This window comes from Drosophila pseudoobscura, chromosome X (assembly GCF_009870125.1).
Source record: "Drosophila pseudoobscura strain MV-25-SWS-2005 chromosome X, UCI_Dpse_MV25, whole genome shotgun sequence".
NCBI lineage: Eukaryota > Metazoa > Arthropoda > Insecta > Diptera > Drosophilidae > Drosophila > Drosophila pseudoobscura.
The window spans coordinates 1,608,422-1,626,976 of record NC_046683.1 but is presented as its reverse complement, the minus strand read 5'-3'; the positions used below and the strand labels follow the sequence as shown (position 1 = coordinate 1,626,976).

The following is an 18,555-nucleotide window of genomic DNA, read 5'->3' as shown; positions in this document are numbered from 1 at the left end:
ATCCGCTTTCAAACGCTGCTTTCACAGTCATCTGGTCATCTGGTCATCTTGTCCTTTCTCCTCTATACACATATACATACATGTACGTATATCTTCCAGTTGCATGTTGATTTTTGGCAACATGCAAGCAGCGTGTTTATTTATCCTTTGGCATAACATTTTTATTGCATTCTAAAGCAAACAAATGACAAAAGCTTTTACGCTGCCGACTATCGAGTGGAGAGTAGATGGGGGGGGCATGAAAATGACATGAGAGTGAGTGGGGTATCCAAAAAGATTGAATACAAAAAAAGAACAGAATGAAGATATAGATATTTCTAGAGCTCAAACGAATGTCGATTCTCTTTCACTCGCTTTGAGTGTTTTTCCATTTGGGCTGCAATATTGATAGGAAATCGATTAGAATTTTAAAAACTGATATAAAATCTTCAATAAATTCAAAAAAATTGTATGACTCGATAATTAATCGATATTAATGACAGGTTTCGATCAACATCGATTTTATAAAAATTAATTATCATTCAATAAAGGATCGAATACGATGCATCTTTCGCATGAATCGCATATTCTTACCCCCCATTGGATTTCTTAGGGTATTCCGTCGGTCGTTTTGTGGCTTCGGCGGGGAGTGCTCTCGTATTTTCGTCTCGTTTAATTTGTTGCTAGCCTCTCGAGGGCCCATTCAGAGCCCCACGGCCCTTTCTGTTCACATTCAATTGCATTTATTGACCGAAGAAATATTTTATTACTTTACGCTTGGCAAATATTAGTCGCCGCTCGCCAATGACATCGCCGGCGAGTGGCGAGTGGCGTGTGGAGTGGTGACTCTTTGCTTTTGTGCCAATGATGCGATAGTGGGCGCCTACCCAAAATTTTTGGGGCGCCGAAATGTGTGCGCCCGCCGCAGTGGCACAAAATAAGTAGAAGGAAGGGCTTAGATCTGGCAGAGCAGAGCGTGTGGCACAGACAGAGTGAGTGCGAGAGCGAGAGCGAGAGCGAGAGGGAGAGAGAGCTTACAACGAATTTGTTGTCATTGACGCAGGCAGCGAAATGAAACGATGATGCTGATGCTGATGCTGTCCTGTCCCTTGTCACCCTGTCCCTGCTGGCCCTGACGTCTGTCCTGTGCTGCCCTCCGCCTGTCTTGGCTAATATATCCGGCCTGCTTTTGCGTCCACTGTCCGCCCCGTCCCTCTGTCCGCCACTGGCTGCCACTTTGATTTCTTGGCATAGCTTTGATTGTTTTTTTTGTATACACCCTTCGAAAGGGTATACTGTACGCGCCTAGATCTATGTGACAGCAAGTCACGGTATTACAGGTAGAAACCATTACTTTAATTGATATGGTATGTGTCTAAACATATGTTTAAACTTTAAAGTCATGGCGATTGGGACAGAATGGAACCGAGAATCTGTGGAACGTTCCTTCTTTGGGCTTCAATCTTTGTGGATAGAAATGACTTATGACTTATATTCGGGAGAGATACATATGTACATATATATTTAATGGTATGGTTTCAGTTTTAAGTAAAATAATCTCTGTGGAAAAAGTTCCTCTTTCTTCCTCTTTCAGATCCAGATCCAGATATCCATATCTGATAATTGAGATATTATTTCGATGAAAATCTGCAATGCCAGCGGTTCTCTAGCGCATTCCGTGTGTCGTTATGGACCCACTGGAGTTCTTTCTTTACTTCTTTCGCAGGGCTGCCATTTTTTGTAGGACTCCCCGACGAACTTTGGCAAATATTTTGGTCATAGCCGAGATTTGCGTGCCTTGTGCCAATGGTTCTGTTTGTTTTGCTCTGTCCACACAAATGGGTGGCTGGGGAGTCGGATGGTGGGCCGACTGGGAGATGGAACTGGTCTTGGAACTGGGTCTGGGGTGTCGTCCAGTGCCTGGGCCCCCCCCATATGGCATATGAGAGTGTGGCTGGATGGCTGGCTGGCTGGCTGGCTGGCTGGCGGGCTGGCTTGCTGCGCTCGCCCTCCAAAAATCTGGGTAATTCGGTCATGAATATGCGAACAATTTTCAGCCATTGTCCGAGTAAAATTTTCTATCTTTTTGGTAGCATATTTGTCGCAAATGGACTACATTACATTACTGCGACAGTTATCTCCCCTGATATACCATGTACGAGAGGATAGGACATTAGGCCTAAGAAGCAACCAAATATAACCATAAAATGTATGTATGTGAGAATGCATCCAAAATACAGACAGAAACAACGACTGAAACGAAACAAAGGCCGCATAACATTAAAATGTAACAAAAAGCCACAACAATAGTACAATGTGTTCCATGTGCTGCTTGCTGCCTTGTCGTCTGTTGTATGATTAAAATTAAACAAGCAGCGAGTGTCCGGTGCCGGATCGGGATCGGGGGCACATGTTGAACTTGAAAAAAAACAACAAACACAGCTACAGAAATACATACATAAAGAGCACTACGAAAGGTCTATAGAGGGAGGCGACGTTGCGTATACCCCCCGACAGACAGACAAACGCTGACCACAGGAACCAGTCAAAACGTTTTTGTCGAGGCGCAAAGTCCAGAAATCAGATTAATCCATTAAGTACATATACCCATCTCTCTTTTGAAAGAAACTGCCTTTATCGAGACACAAATGAGAGTTCCACAGTAATAATCCAGCCCATAGAGTCTATAGAGCTCCATCTATGACTCTCTCAAATTTTGGTTGCATAGATATATCTGATCAATCAAAGCAAAGCTAGTTGGAACCGTTTTTGTCGAGGCACACCACAGGAGAGATCCCAGATATACATAGATGATGTTTAATTATAAGATTTCTATGGACATTTTATTTTTTTATAAGGATTTCTATGATTGCCTTTTTGGAGAGTAGACAAAGTGTTATCCCATCCACCGAGGTCATGATGGAATATTTAGTAAATCGATAACATATCGATTTCAATTAAGTGGGATATAGTTTCCTCAGAAACAATATACCCCTTTTGCATCCCATACAAGTACAGTATGAATGAACACTGAATGAGAGGCAGAAGAGAGACAACAAGACGACGACTCTAATGCTCTCTGGAGTGCGTCCAGTCTGCTCTGCTGATAACGATGCTGGCCGCTCATGTAATGGGCAGAATAACTCATTAGGAATTAGAAAAATCTTTTGTTTCTGTTGTGTGTGTGTGTGTGTGTGTGTGTGTGTGTGTGTGGGGATCATAGGAGACTAGACACTCGCTCGCACTCGCAGGGAGCGGAGCACAGCTTTCCTTAATGATTCCCAATTAAACTCATTTCTCAGCAGCAAACTTTTGCTCCATGTCGCCATTCCCACTTCCAGCCATGAAACCCGTTATGTCTGCAGGGTAGGCAGGTGAGTGGTTGAGTGTTTGAGTTCATGAAGCAACTGGCGAGGAGAGCCCATAGAATTTTATGATATTTTCCTATAAATTTCGTTTGTTAAGTTATTTAACACAACAAAGCCAAGCGCTAGAGGACAATACAATGGTGCTTCATTGATTGGCATAAAACAGAGCATTTTCTTTCTCTTTTTGTACCTGAGGGGGAGAGAGTGAGCGCATAGGGAGATCAATATATTCTTCAGTCTTGTTTCTGTATAATCCCTTATAGACGGGAGTAACGTGTAATTGTGGAGAGAATAAATTGCCTGCAATGGGTGGAAGTTTTCAAAGATAGTATCGATTAAAAAGCAAGTAACGAGTAAAAGTTACGACTAGCAAATAGTAAAAAGTAACGCGTACCATGTGTATTAAAAATAAAGCATTCATATAAGTAGTGATAAAGTGGTAACGAGTAGCGAGAAGATAAGAAGTAACCATTGATTGAAAAAATGTTATTATCGTCCTTTCAATTCAACTTTTTGGAACAAATTTTGAAGCTCTGACAAGATCACCGTAGGAGCGAGTCGGCAATCAGAGCTGTAATTCCTGGGGTCTACCAAATGGAAGGCAGAAGGAAATGTCAACCATGAAACTGAGCACCTGGAAAGGACACCTTTCCGCTTGGGTTCCCCCGCCGCAAAAGTTTCCCCTTGCACTTGCAGTTACAGGGTATATGGGTGTGCGTATGCATTGCATTCGTATTGTCGTTGCTGGGAGAGCGCACGGAGGAGGCAGCAACAAAATGCATGCTGGAGAACAGCTGCTTTTGCTTGGCATTGAAAACACTGATGGAGTGTCGGCGGGGAGGCCGAGCGCAGCGAACAGAGAAAGAGAGAGATAGACGCAGCAGAGGAGCATAGCAGCAGCAGCAGCAGCAGACACTGCGGCAATGAATGGCCAAGCGAACGAAAAGCCCGCCCGAAGGCCGACAGCCGACAGCCGACCGCCAAGCACGAGCACGAGCACGACTACGAAGCACGAATAAACACGAGCGCCACGAAGGCACAACAACTGGCGGCGACCGAGACCGGTTTTTGGCGCTGCTTTGGCGCTGCTTTGGCGCTGCTTTGGCACTGCTTTGGCACTGCTTTGGCGCCTCGCAGTCCGCAGTGGAGCATCGAAGGTGTCAGAGGTGTATTTTTTTTTCGGCGACTTGTACTGCTCGTTCGAGAGACTTTGTTCCCGGCCCCAAAACAGATTTTGACGCAATTTTTAACGTACGTAAAGCTCGAGTCTGGTCTTTCGTTTACTGCCCGCCACTGCGGTGATTTCACTCTGAATCGCGATTCCAAACAAAAAACTACAAAACACAAACGAGAAAACGGCAAAAAAAGACAATCAAAAGTGCTAATGATTTGGGATTTTTTCTCCGTTTTAGATATTTTTTAAGAACTGTTAATTATCTTCTTTTTTTTTAAACTGTGTGTGTGTGCCATTAAATCATCTACCATCTCAAAAACAAGTGATTAAAACAAAACAAAATAACAAGAAAATACAGTGAATTCCAACCTGAGATTATCATAAAATACTCGCGTAATATTCGTTTGCTATTGTTGCTGTTTTCCTCTGGGGACCAATTAAAATATTTACATACTCGCCACTTTCTTATACAGTATATCACGTGTGTGCTCGCTGGATCGCCCCGACATTGATCGTGAGACGGTCATCTCTCTCTGCCACTCTCTCTCTCTCTCTCTCTCTCTCTCTCTATCCGTCTGTCTCTGTGGCTTTAATTAGCAAATGATTCGATTCCAAATGGCATTTTTTTGCCGATTCCATTGATTGATTGCAATTGCCAGGAATTGAAATGTTTTCCACATCACAAAAATCAACAATAAAGTGCAATGAATTTGTGGAGAGGGGAAATATATGTACATACCATTTGTCTAAAGAGCATCTAAGTTTAGGAACGATTTCAACTAATTTCACGAGTGTAAAAAGTGCCATTGAACTTTTGGACACAGACATTTGTTGTTGAAATTTTCAAGGGCAATCTTTTCCAGTCTGCACTCAATGTGCATTCTTGTGCTACTTTCTTGGGGATTGGGGATTCTCTGGGGAATCCCATCTTTCCCGAATGAAGGACAGACTAATAAAAAGCAGATCCTCAGAAACCCACAAAACCCCATGGAAGATCATGCCAACGTTCATGATCATGGGAATGCGCCCCACTTCGATTTCGAATCAATAAATCTCCCAGCGAGGAGAGCGCTCACATAACAACTGTGCCTGCCCTTGGGGATCAATCGTCAGGCGATAAGGAAGCCAACCGCCGGCGAAACGAAAGACTTCATCCTCCATTTCGTTCTCTCATTTGGCCCCTCGTTTGGCCCCTCGTTCACGCTCTCGTTTTGTTTCGAGTGAGCCTCAATTTCCTCCACGCGGAAGGGGGTGGGGGGGGGGGGGAGAATTACTGTAATGTAATACGGGACATACGAGTGCACGACGTCATTGGCTCATAATGTGTTTTCTTACGCCTTCAATCGAGTGGAGCAGCGAGTGCTGTACTGCAGGAGGATTAGGAGAGGGGAAGAAGGTACCCCTCAGGCATATGGGGCATATCGCATCTTGTTCGGCGAACTATAAACATTAAATAACAATAATAACCAGCAACAACAAGATGGAGAGGAGAGCCAGTCAGCCAGAGAGAGAGAGAGAGAGAGAGAGAGAGCCAGTCAGTGCCGCCTGAAAGTTGAAGCAGTTTGTCTAAGTGGCTTGGGGGCTTTGTCAAAGCATATAAAATATAATACAATAGAAAGTATATGCACATATATATATGTATATGCCCCTCTTGTTACAAAAACAACAACAACAATAGCAACCAGAGTACGTCGCAGTTGTTGGCTCCAAAACACGCAACAGTCCGTTAGAATAAAAGTCAGCCCCCGCCAGCGAAACCCCCGAGAGCACCCACACAACCCTAGATCTAAGACCCACTCCCATTTCCCCATACTCCCCACCCCCTCCTATTCCTCCGCTGGCACCACTCCATGGAATCCCTACCGTTCCTTCAACCATCGCGTGTTCCGGCTTCCAAGGAGCCCCCTCTTTCTCCCTCTCCCTCTCCCTTTCGGAGACTTCAAACAGTGCGGCCCCCGTACGGTCGTCCTGACGTCCGTCCTCTCGTCCGTCGGCGGTCGAGCCCTAAAACTCAAGCCACAAACACATACATCAGCATATGATATCCACATACATACATACATACATACGAGTCTATGCCTCGTCCCCGATACGTTCCAGAAAACTTCCAGAAATGAATTCCAGAATCCGTTTTCGAAAAGCGTCTGGGTAACTCTAAGGAATTTCAGAGTCGCCTTGGAAAAGCGGTTTTTAATAATACATTTTCTTAAAAAACTGCTAATGAGAGATTTCCAGACCAAAATTTATTGCCGCTTTTTCTGGCTAAAAATTTCCTTTCCGCATATTTATTGGGAGTTTTCCGGAACGTCGTGGCAGGCGACGGATGGGGGGCGGGGGGCGATAAAGTGCAATTTTTTCTATAACAAAATTTTCTATATTGTATTTTTTGTTGTTTTGTTTTTTTTTTACATTTTTTTTGTCTACCGCCCACCGCTGTGCAACGTTCCCGTTCTTGCAACGTACTCCCGTTCTGCCGTTCTGACGTTCCCGTTCCTGAAACTGCAACTGCAACTGCAACTGCAACTGCAACTGCGTGCTTCTTGCAACACACACTCCGCCGCGGATGGAGAGTAGGTCACAGGTCAGTATGTGTTACTATTTAGTCATTCTAACTAACTTTTAAGAGGGGTAGGCGGGGCCCGAGGCCCGAACGGGGCAGACCCAGACCTCCCTTTCCGCGTTGCATATTAATTTGCTGGCGACTTTCGTTGTGTGCCCCGCATTTCATGGGGAAATCTTGAGAGCCTAATGTGCTTATGGCTTCCCCACTCGCCGTGTGTGTGTGGTGTGGCGTGTGGCATGCGGCATGCGGCAAGAGGCATGGCGGCTGACAAATCAATCAGAGGCAAATGCTTGATGCGGGAAATGCGGCTGCAAAAGGTGGGGAAAAAGTTTTCCATTTTTGGTTTCTGGAATTTGGTTTTTTTTTCCTTTTTCCCCTCGAAACTTTTTCTTGACATTTGGGCAATCATTCAGTTGTGGAATTCATAGAGTTATAGAGTCCCGGAAAAGTGGGTTATTGAAGTGGTTTTTGGGCCTCTCGCAAAAGGGTAACAAAATTCCAAACAAGTGGCACGCTTCGGGGGGGTTCTTGTAACTCTGCAGCGCCGCAAATCTGAAAGTCCGGCATCAACCATACAAAATGTTTATTTTATTTTACTTGGAGCTCAGTGGAAGGACGATTATCGGCTTGTGTCAAACAACTTGATGAATCAAATACGTCTAGAATTGGGAAGATTCTACGAGAGTCTTCCTTATAATCCATATATTCCTTGGACTTTTCAGCCATATTCTATGGCGCGGGGCTGCATTTCTCTGCACTGCACTAAAATACTAGAATTATATTCGAAAACAATTGAATACTTCTAGAAAATTACTAAATTAAATACCAAAAATTAAAACATGGTAAAATACAGTTCAAAACAAAATTAGAAAAATTCCGGAAAAATAAGAAGAATAAGAATTCCGGAAAGTAAGACAAACAGATAATACAACAAATAATACCAGAAAAATACTACAAATTTGAATAGAAAACATACTTGAATAGCTCCAGAAAAATACTTGAATAATGCCAGATAATATTATAATAACAGATATGTATTGCAAAGAGAACTTCAAAAATACTTGCAAATATTTAAAATCTATTCCCCGACCCCCCTGCCTCCCTGCTCTCCCATTAGGAGCAATTACTCGCATTGTGGCCCCCCGCAATCCGTCAAAGTCAAAGGCAGAATGAATGAATGCAAATCTGTGCATGTTGCATGGGGCATGTTCCATGCTGCATCGCTGAAAATGGAACTCAAATTGAAATTCGAAATTGATATGGAGATTGGGGCATCGACTAAACGAAGGCCAACCGAGTAGCTCCATCGATCAAAATCAATTAAATCCGTTTGCTTCTTTGCTCAAAAATTATATTGTTATTTCGTTATTATACAAAATGACTCGCGGAAAAGCTATGGAAAGGGGGGGAAAACTTATTCCATGTTTTGCCAAAAGATAAACTTTCCGCCCCGTCGCCGCCGCATTCTCTCGTATAAGTAATTTCCAATGAAACTAATTTATTTTCGATTATAACTCCACTCCACTCCACTCGACTCCTCTCGACTCCTCTCCTCTCCACTCTGCCGGTTCTACACGCAAATTATTTGCAACTTTTTTTGGGGAAAAAGTTAATTTTGTTTATGCGATGCGTTGGGGGCTGGAGGGGGTGGGGGCTGGGGAGGAAAAGGCGAAGCGCCTTTCGTTTCGGGAAAAGTTTTCCCCCGCGATTCCGAAACAATTAGCTCCGATTGAAAGTTATGCCACGAAACGAGAGATAATTGTCCCTGAAGTGAAGTTTTATTTGCGGCTGGATTCGACTGCCCTTGACGGCTCTAGAAAGATCTCAGTCTTGGGCGCCGGTTGGAGCGCTTAAACGTCCTTTAAATAATGCAACATATGGCAAAAAATAATGCCCCAGAAACCGCTGAAGGGAGGGCGAACCAGTCAGGGACACGGCAAGGGGCAGAGAAGGAGCCATCCTGATGGCCCAAGAAAGAAGCGGAGGGGGGGAATGAGTAATCGGCAAAGCGTCAACGAACAACGAGAGGGAGAGGGGGGGGGGGAGGGGGAAGCAAGAGAAGACAAAAACTCAAATAGGAACAAGAAGAAGACGAAAGCCATAAGCGGAATCAAGAATAGGTACCTTTTGAGGATACCCTTGCAGGTCCATTTGGTGTCCTTTTGAAAGCTTCCTCCTGCGGGACAAGAAGTGATTCCTATTCGCAGCACTTTCCAGAATAAAAACACAAATTAAAGATCTCTAAAGACGAACAGGACATTGTAGTCCTTGCCCCCTGAGTGGAAAGGGTATTTGGGGGCGAAAAACAAAAGCTCAAAGCGCACTTTTTGGTTGCTGCGACTGCGACGACTGTCAAGCCAAATGCACAGAGACAAAGGCCACAAAAGGGGTGGCCAACGGGGGATGAAGGAGATGCTGGGGCGACAGGACAGTGCAACGGTTGAGGTGGAAATGTTGCAAGCCATGTTGCACGTTTGGACCGAAAACAAGCTAAAAAAAAAGACAAACAGAAAGTATTCGACGTTAAGGGTCGACTCTTTTGATATCGCAACTTTTTTTCCCCGAATTTTAAAATATAGAAATATTAGAATAAGGAAAAATACTAGAAGAGTACGTGAATACGTTAACAAAAATAAACAGAAAAAATACTACAAGAACCCCATTAAAATAAAAGAAAAATTTCAAGAAAAAGAGTAGAATACTTGATTAATTCCAGAAAAAACAATAGAGTTCAAGAAATCCTAGGAAATAAATTAGAAACCCACATTCATAAAAAATACCACAAAATACCAGCAGAAAAACCTGAAGAATGACTCAGGAATGGTGTGTGCTTGAATCGATACAAAATATTCGAGTACATCCCATCGGTGTACCATCGTACCCCGCATCCATTTTCATTCCTGCCACGACACTTGTGTGCTGTGTTTCCCAGTGTGGGGGCATCATGGCATTGTGGCGGTGCGGCAGTGTGGCAGCAGCCGTGGCATTTGTTGTGTTGCGGTCTTTTTGGGCCCAAAAACAACATTTGGTAACAATGCGCCTGACAATATTTTCAAGGTCCTCCCCAGAACTGCGGCAGGGACTAAATCATAAGCAAAGAGTAGCACAACCGGCGGTAGATGGGGGGAAAATCAGTGAAGCGAAAGGAAATCCTTCGAAAGGATCTAGAGAGACAGAGAGAGAGAGAGAGCGAGAAACAAATCTTGTGGTTTGCTGTCCAAGGACTGCCCTCTATCCCTTTTTTCGGGGACAGAGATAGAGATAGGGATAGGGATAGGAAGATGAGAAATGAGAAACTGTGAGTCTGTGAATCTGGAAACGAAACTGAAACTAAATCAAAGCCAAAGCCAAACCCAAAGCAAAAGTCTGGCAAATTAAATAATCAAAAACAATTGTTGAAGTGCTTCTGGGTGGACGGAAGGCAGATGAAGGCACAATTGGATTACGTGTAGATTGGTTAAGAAGCCGCAAGCTGTGTGGCAAGACACTCGTACAGCCAGAGCAGACCAGAAGAGAATCACAGACAAAGGCAGCCCAAACTACTCGCAGAATATACATACACACTCGTTTGCACATCTATTCACGGGTGTTTGTACGGGCAGATAGTGACCTGCTGCTGTGACCCTAAAGGTTATCTATTATCAACGCTCGCCTCGGCCCAACAATCTCTCTCTAGCTTTCTAGAGAGCTTCTAGCGACTGTTTTTCGGTTTCCGTTCATTTTTGTATAGATTTTTATATATAGTACGCTATTTTTCAGACACAAGACCTTCGACAGAGTTAGAATCGAGAGACTGGGAGGCATATATTATATATTGTATGATTGATGTACGATCCGTATAATTATAAAAAGCTTTTCTTTTTTCGAGAACGCTAAAACGCAAAAAGTCGTATAATACGGGTATTTGTGGGATTTTTTTCGTTTCTCAGAATTTCAATAGAATTTGTTACGCATTAGAATTATGAATGGGAAATGAATTAAAAAACGTGAATAACATCATCATATAATGGGTGTTTGAGAGACCTTTAAAGTGTCTAAAAAGTGTAGATATTCCACTCCGTCTTTGCTCGTCGAAATCTTCAATTACCTTTATTATAGCGGCTTCTTTAAAGATTATATTCAAGATATTTTAATCTGAGACATTCCTTATTATATGTATACTATAAAGTAAAATAAATACTGCAAAAAATACTATAAAACACAGGAAGAAATAAAGATACAAAAAATTCCATATTTAAATGAGAAAAGGAAAAGAGTAGGAATAAAATAACGGATTAAAAATAATAAATACAGAAAAATACTAAAATAATACTTGGAAAATTCTCGAATAGGTCTATAGTATTAATTGAAAATACTAAATACCATTTGTAGTAGATTTTTCCAAGAAAATTGAGTATTTTCCATGGGGAAAATTTCCCCATAGGACGAAACGAGAGCCCGCTCTCTTTAAACTTTTTCCGTCAGATGATTATCTCTCCGCCCATCAATCAATCTCCATCGAAATCTAACAATTAAATGGCTGTCAAAAAGGGAGGAGGCAGGCACCGCAGACAAATGCACAAAACTTTTGTTGCATTCCATTTTCCCCTTCATTTTTCCAGACAGACAGTTTACAAGCTTATCAAATATCCTTTTGCTGACAGGATAGGATACGACAGGACAGGACCTTTGTTTGTTTATCAGAAAACTATTTGCTTTCAATTGTTCCCCCCTCTCGCTCGCTCTCTCTCTCTCTGTCTCTCTCTCCCTCTCGATTTGCCACTCGATTTCCGTCTTGACCTCTGGATTATATTTAAATATTTGATAAAAAAGCAGCAGCACAAGAAATGAAAATTGTTTGAATGATTTGACGCTTGACTATTCATTTAACAGTTGGATTGAGGTCTTTGTGGCCTCGAACAGTCGAACAGAGGGCGGGAACGGGTCATTGAGTGGCCTTTAAATCACACAAATCCGTTCGTTTAGGGGAATTATTTGTAGAGCGAGTCATTCGTGAAATGGATGCCATGGAAAGTGTGTGCCATTCGTTTATGGGAACATCATCCGTGGAATGTGCCGTGGAATGGAACACGGGCTGCCAGGGCGTGTATCTTAATGCTGAGAAGTGCCTTTCAGTTTGTAAATATTTGTGAAAAATACACTCTCCGCTCAAACAAAGCAAAAATCCTACTGTTATCTGAGGAGCTTACACACACAACCCACAACCCCCCCCCGCATGGTAACATCTCCCCAAACACCAATTCCTCCTCCAAGTGGCTTCCAATTTCATTTCTAATGCGAAAACTATTGACAGATTCTCGCACTGGTTCCGCTCTGTCCATCCCATACGTCTATCTATCTATCTATCTATCTATCTATCTATCTACTATCTATTCGTCTGTCTGTCCGTCAGTGCTGACTCCGACTGTAACTGTAACTGTAACTGCTACTTCGTACTAGTAATCGCACTTGCACTCCCACTACCAGAGGCTCCCCCCTGTTTTTACTGGTATGCTCTTTTCTACACTCTAAGAAATCAACAGTTTAGAAGAATTTGAAATGCTCTACATTTCAAGGAGGGGAATATTTCTCCATTCATCTTTCTCTTCATTTGAATGCATTTTTAGGTAGTTTTTCCAAGTGTAAAAATCTGTAAACGAATCAAAATTGAAACCAAAAGCAAATGCTGCTGTGGGTAGAGGGGCCGAAGGGGAATCCAATTGGTTTCGATTGAAATGAATTGGATTGAAAAGCGGAACGGAGGACAGCGGACGGTGGACAGCGGACGGGACTGTACTCTCGCTTAAGCTGCCAGAGTTGTCGTCCAAACCAGAGTTGACATGACATATTCCGCTGCTGCTGCGAAAGTCGAGCCAAAAAGAGATAGAGAGAGAGAGAGAGAGAGGGATTTAAAAATCAGAAATCAAAAGGAGAAACAGAACAGGAGAACAGGAGCTGCAGGAGCTAGAGGTGGAGATGGAGGTGGAATCAAAAGCCAAAGCCAAAGCCAAAGCCAAAGCCAAAGCTAATGCCAAAGCTCTGCCAGGGTTACAGTTACAGTTGCACTTGGAGCTACAGTTGGAGGCTTAAGCAACTGCAACAACAACCATACTGACAATTCAATTGTCACATCCGTTTATACTGCTGTTTGGCAGCAGCCATGAGAGTTAGACAGGGAGCACGGATAGCGGCAAAGAGAGACACAGGAAGACGCGCAAAGTGAGAGAGGGAGAGAGAGAGAGATAGAGCGAATGCCGCAGGGAGATAGAGGGAACATTTCAAGGTTAGCTTTTGGCGGCCCTAGGTCGCTCATGTGTGTGTGTGTGTGTGTGTGTGTGTGTGTGTGTGTATGGAGCGATGCCAGCGACGGGCGAGCAAAAGCAACGCGGAAATGAGAAGATACGAGTAGAGTGGGAAGGGAGCACTATCAAATGGTGAATGAAATTCGAAATTCTAAATTTATGACTAGCTAATTTCACGGAGAAACTCCTTCAGCTATCCCCATCCCCATCCCCATCACCGTCTCCATCTCCATCCCCTTGCCGCCTCCCATAAATCTGTGTGAAAACTTGTGCAAAATTTCACTCGTGAAACTTTTTGATTTTTGCTCTGAAAATTTTGTTATTGCAATACGAAAGCTGAACCGCAGTCTGCCCCCGCCCCCTCTGGCGCGTGTTGGGGCGGGGCGGGGGGGTTCGTCTCGTGTGTCGCGGTTTTTGTGGCGCCCTTGAGACAGAGCCCCCACCATCCACCGCCCATCCATCGGAAAACACACGCCGCCAGTGCAGCGCCCCGTCTAGGAGGAGGTGCAGCCACGTCAGAGCGAAAGGAAAAGAGAAACAGAAACCAGTGAAACGATGCAAATGGAGGGAGTCCTCCGCTTGATACCCTAGCAAATCGATTGAAGAAGATATTTTCTTAGCAAAAATTGGTATGGCCAAGTCCCACTGTCTCACTGGGGTCTCACTGTAGTGGAGGGAGTAGGCGGAATGGTAATGGATAGATGGATACGAAAGATCCAAGCCGTTGGATGTGGATTATGCTTTATCGGTGCAGGAGATGCCCCATGCCCGAAGCCTCTGGCGGGTGGCATCCACAGAATCCGCCGCTTTCGAAGAAAAGCCTGATGCCTAGTGCCGCCGGTGGGTGGCAACCCTCCAGCGCGGGTTGGGGCAAATTAAAAGAGCATAAAACGATGCCTGAGAGCCGATGGCTGTGGCATGGTGCTCCGTCGTGTGGCAGGGATCTGCCGAGTGGAAAGGATATGTGGCAGCGGTAATGTTTTCCATAAATATTAAGTCATTTGCTGTTGCATACAACGACGGGGCATAAATCAAATCAAATCAAGGAGCAACGACAGGGAGTTGCTGTGGAAATTGCATTCCAAAATGGAAGGAAGGAGGGCAATCCATTTAATTGGGGAATAGCTGAGAGGCATACCATGCCCCACTTTCATGCCTCGGAGACCGCCATCTTAATGTGAAATAAATTGCTTAATAAATTATTTAAAAGAATTCCAAAAAACAAGAAACACATTTTCCAAGCCGCAGATTTTCCCTGCTTTCTTTTTATAATTTCCAATGGGCTTAGCATCCATTTTTCACATAAAATTTATGATTTAATTATGAAAAAATAATCACCTATTCCGTTGCCGAAAGGGCCATGCCTTCTATGACGGTGAGAAGTTTTCCATCTTCTGCAGAAGACTTCCATTCAAAACAAAAAACAGAGAAGCATATACCCTATTCTGCCTCCCTCATTCATTTACAGTGAGACTCTTACTCTTGGAGGACCCCTCCACTCCACTCCACTCCACTCCACTCCCCTCCACTCCACTCACTCTCTCTGTCTCTGTCCTGCACAAAGGAAAAGCCATTGAAAAGCGCATTTTGATTTATGAAAATTAAAAGCCTCCCAAAAGTTTAACCCAACTCCAAATAATTTGTAGAGGGCTCCCTCTCTCTCTCTCTCTCTCTGGCTCTCTCTGGCTCTCTCTGGCTCTTCTCACACCTTTGGAGTTCCCAAGTTGTGGCTGTGTGTGTGTGTGTGTGTGTGTGTGCTGTTTTTTCCCAAAAGTTTTTCAAGCAGCGTCTGAGAGGAGTCCGTGGCTTAGTCCACCGCATCCGCTGTCGTTCCATTGTTAATCGCCAGAGAATTAATATCGTAGGAAATGTATATGTATCGTATACATACATATGTATATAGAAAGTTTTGCTGTATTTCAATCATAAATTATATTTACAACAAAACATATACATGCATACATATTTACATATTTTTCAGGGCCAAAAATATACTTTCCCTCTTTGCGGTGGGTATTGGTTTTTTTCCTCTCTTTCTTTCTTTTGCCCATTTACACGTCATTTACACTTCGTCTAACGGCACTTAGTGGCCTATAGAGGGAGTGGGAGTGGGAGCGGGAGAGAGGGGAAGTTTCACTGTAGAAGAGTGGGGGTGGGGAGGGGGGGCGGTCGTAATATCCGCAACTTGTGAGGGTTCGGGGGGGTGGGGTCTGTGCCAAAACAAATTGATGTCGCTGATGATGCTGATTATACACGCGTCCTCTCTTCCACACTTCACTTCCACCCCCTCGTCCTTCTTCCTTGTCCTCCTTTCTCTCCGCCCCTTCCGCTGGATTCCTTTTGGGTTATTAAACTTTATTGTTGTTGCCGTTGTAAGGAAATAGCAGGAACGGGTGGCGGCTGGGGGGGGGGGGGCCCTTATCGCTGCTTTTGGAAATCGCAAATCATTTATTATGAAATATTTTTGTATCGCATTTTGATGGATTTAATAGGCCGATGGCGGATGCACAACACAACATATTGTACTGTGCGACGAATCGATTGACGGACAGATATTTTCAGCTCTACCGTAAGCATCTGCCCGAAAAGGATCCAGAGACTCGACAGAGGGATACCTCAGTTCAAAGAGTACCTACGAGTACCCACAGTCGTACTTTACCCACTTTAAGGGGCTGTAACTTCTGAGCTATCGAATCTACCAGCCCCAGGAAGGGGACCAGCAACAGCAGCACCACTGTGCCCAGCAGGAATTTTGAATTTTGTCTGAGAGAATTTTTGGAACCTTTCTCGACCCAGTCAGATGGATTTATGATATTCGTATGGGTATATGAGACGATTTCAAATATGCGAAAAGTTTTCTCGCAGTGTTTCAGCGCCGTGCTGTTTGACAAAGGCAATAAAATGGCACGCCTCAATCTGGATTCGATCTGTTCGCCTTGAGCAATAGAGCGAGAGCGAGAGAGAGAGAGAGAGAAATACAAACAAGAAAACGCAGCCGCAACGCGTTATTCTTGTGGGTCTTATTTCGCAACAACAATTTTCGTTCTCCGCTCTCTCATCCAACAAGGCGTCAAAGCGCTCTCACTTTGTAGCTGCTCACGCACTTCTCACTCCCTCACACTCCCTCCTGCAGCTCTCCTTTGATCAACCGTTGCAAGCGGAGAGGAAGAACAGAAAAAGAATGCAAAATTCCGTCACCGACGCTTCTGTCGCGCTCTCCCTCTCGCATATTCAGTTTCTCGTCCGGTCCGAGCGCGTGTTTTCGAGTCAGCTCTGCGTTGCGGTCACTGAAAAGCCGGCAAATAGTGAAAAATCCGACGGAAAAACTGTCGCGCTGCTGTGTGGAAGTGAATAAACACTAAATATGTATGTCCCAAGAGTCCAGTGAGAGCAGGAGAGAATCAGTGATCAAGTGTAAAATGCCATTAAAAAGGCGGCTTTCCAGATATGTTTAAGTGAAGTGCAAGTCGTGAATATATTTGATATTTTGCGTTAATTAGTTTTTTTCATGTGCAAAATGTGTGTCTTCCGTTGTGTTGCTGTGTGCGTGCGCGAAAATTGTGCAAAAAAGAGAAAAATTCTTTCTCGTTCCCACCAAAGGCGCAAGGAAGAAGAGAAGTGGGCAGAAAAAAGCAAAAGCGCGCTCTCCATGCAAGTCGCTCAATAGCAGAAGGTGAGCGTCACTCCAAGTATCTCTCTCTTTGGCTCATTTTCCCGTTTGTCATTGATCTGTTCCCGTATTTTCGAAGAATAAAAAGAACAACAATACGGCAAGCGAAAGCCAGCAGCAGGTGCGGCATATACGCGGTATATGTATGTATGTATGTATGTATACGGGACATGTCCAGACATGTCCATCATTGAGTGTTGTTTTTCTGTTCTTGGAGTTGGAATCGCAAACGCCTCTCGGCTATCCTCTTCTTCCCTTCTGCACAATTCCTATCACAATTTTCCACCGTTCTCTTTTCTTTTATATATATTTCAAATTTTTCAATTTGTATATGAATTGGCTGCGGAATTAATTTTCTGGAAACAACTCTAATGATGACGATGATGGACGGTGATGGAATGGCTGTGTGTGTGCGAGAATTTATCCATAAATCTATCATATCTGTGTGCGTGTGTCTGTGTGTGTGTGTGTGTGCGGAAAAGTTGACAAATGGCATTTGTCCCCGCCGCTGCAGCGCTGTTGCTGCCGCAGGCTGTGTGCGTGCGTGCGTGTGTGTGTGCGTGCGTGTGTGCGTGTGTGTGGATCGAACCGAATCGCAAAACGCACTCGTGTTGCATCGTGTGTTAAAACCACAATTGAGCATAAATTTATATTTAATTATGAATAAATTTTGCAAGCGCATTAAATTTCACAATTTTCAACTCATCAGCGAAAGTCCAGAGGCATGAAAAATGCCTGGGAATCACTCGTGTAATCCTTGGCTCAACGGAGGGAATGCCCTGTATCAGTTCCCCCAGGGAGTGGCTGGCTACCCTGGAAAAGGATACAATTTCGGATGAGTGCCTTCATGCCCTGCGGGCTGTAAAGGACATTCGATGATTTTGATGATTTTGTTCGACCAAATCTGAGCTGTGTGTCCTTCCGATGGTGGATGCCTTGGCCTTAAATTCCAAAGGCTGTTTATATCCTTCATCAAGGATACCCTGTACTCTGTTACAATGGCTGTAATGATGACCCTACGGCAGGAGGCAGCATTGCATTGCAGGCGGCAGGAGGCAGGCGGCAGGAGGCAGGAGGCAGGGTGTATGGACAGTAAATCAAGAGATAAATATACACACAGACAGAGAGACAGAGAGATAAAGATATAAATATATCTGTACATATATCGCAGATAAGGAGGGTGGGGGCGGGGGCAGGGGCGGGGCATGCGAGAGTACATATATGGATTGTAGTCCATGAATATCGTATGGACATCGCATATCCCCTTGGGGGCTGGACGGGGATTCCCACAATTCCCGTTAAATGCACTGCGAAATTTATTTATGATGCGGCATGTGGCAGTGGCAACAGCAGGCCATGCAGTGAAATAATAAACGACTTGTGTCCCAGCCCCTGCCCCTGCCCCAGCCTCAGCCCCTGCCCCTGCCCCTGCCACTGCAGGGGGTTAAAGGTTAAGCTCGACTCGGCGCGTCAGCAGATCCGCATTTAATTGCGCATCAAAATTAACTTTAATTTAGTTT

General features: G+C 44.2%; 1 protein-coding gene across 4 annotated transcripts in view; it reads left to right on the top strand.

Moving 5' to 3' along the window:
• The first annotated feature begins 4,444 nt into the window (after positions 1 to 4,444).
• Mnr (Membrane-bound Notch regulator) overlaps positions 4,445 to 18,555 on the top strand; it is an 80,689-nt gene continuing 66,578 nt past the window's right edge. The window contains exons 1-2 of one of the 4 annotated variants that reach the window (XM_033383720.1): positions 4,445 to 4,598; positions 7,096 to 7,102. The gene's annotated coding sequence lies outside the window, so the exon portion shown is untranslated. The remainder of the gene's footprint in view (positions 4,599 to 7,095; positions 7,103 to 18,555) is intronic. The other 3 variants (XM_033383719.1, XM_002133815.3, XM_015185910.2) reach the window with 3 other exon arrangements.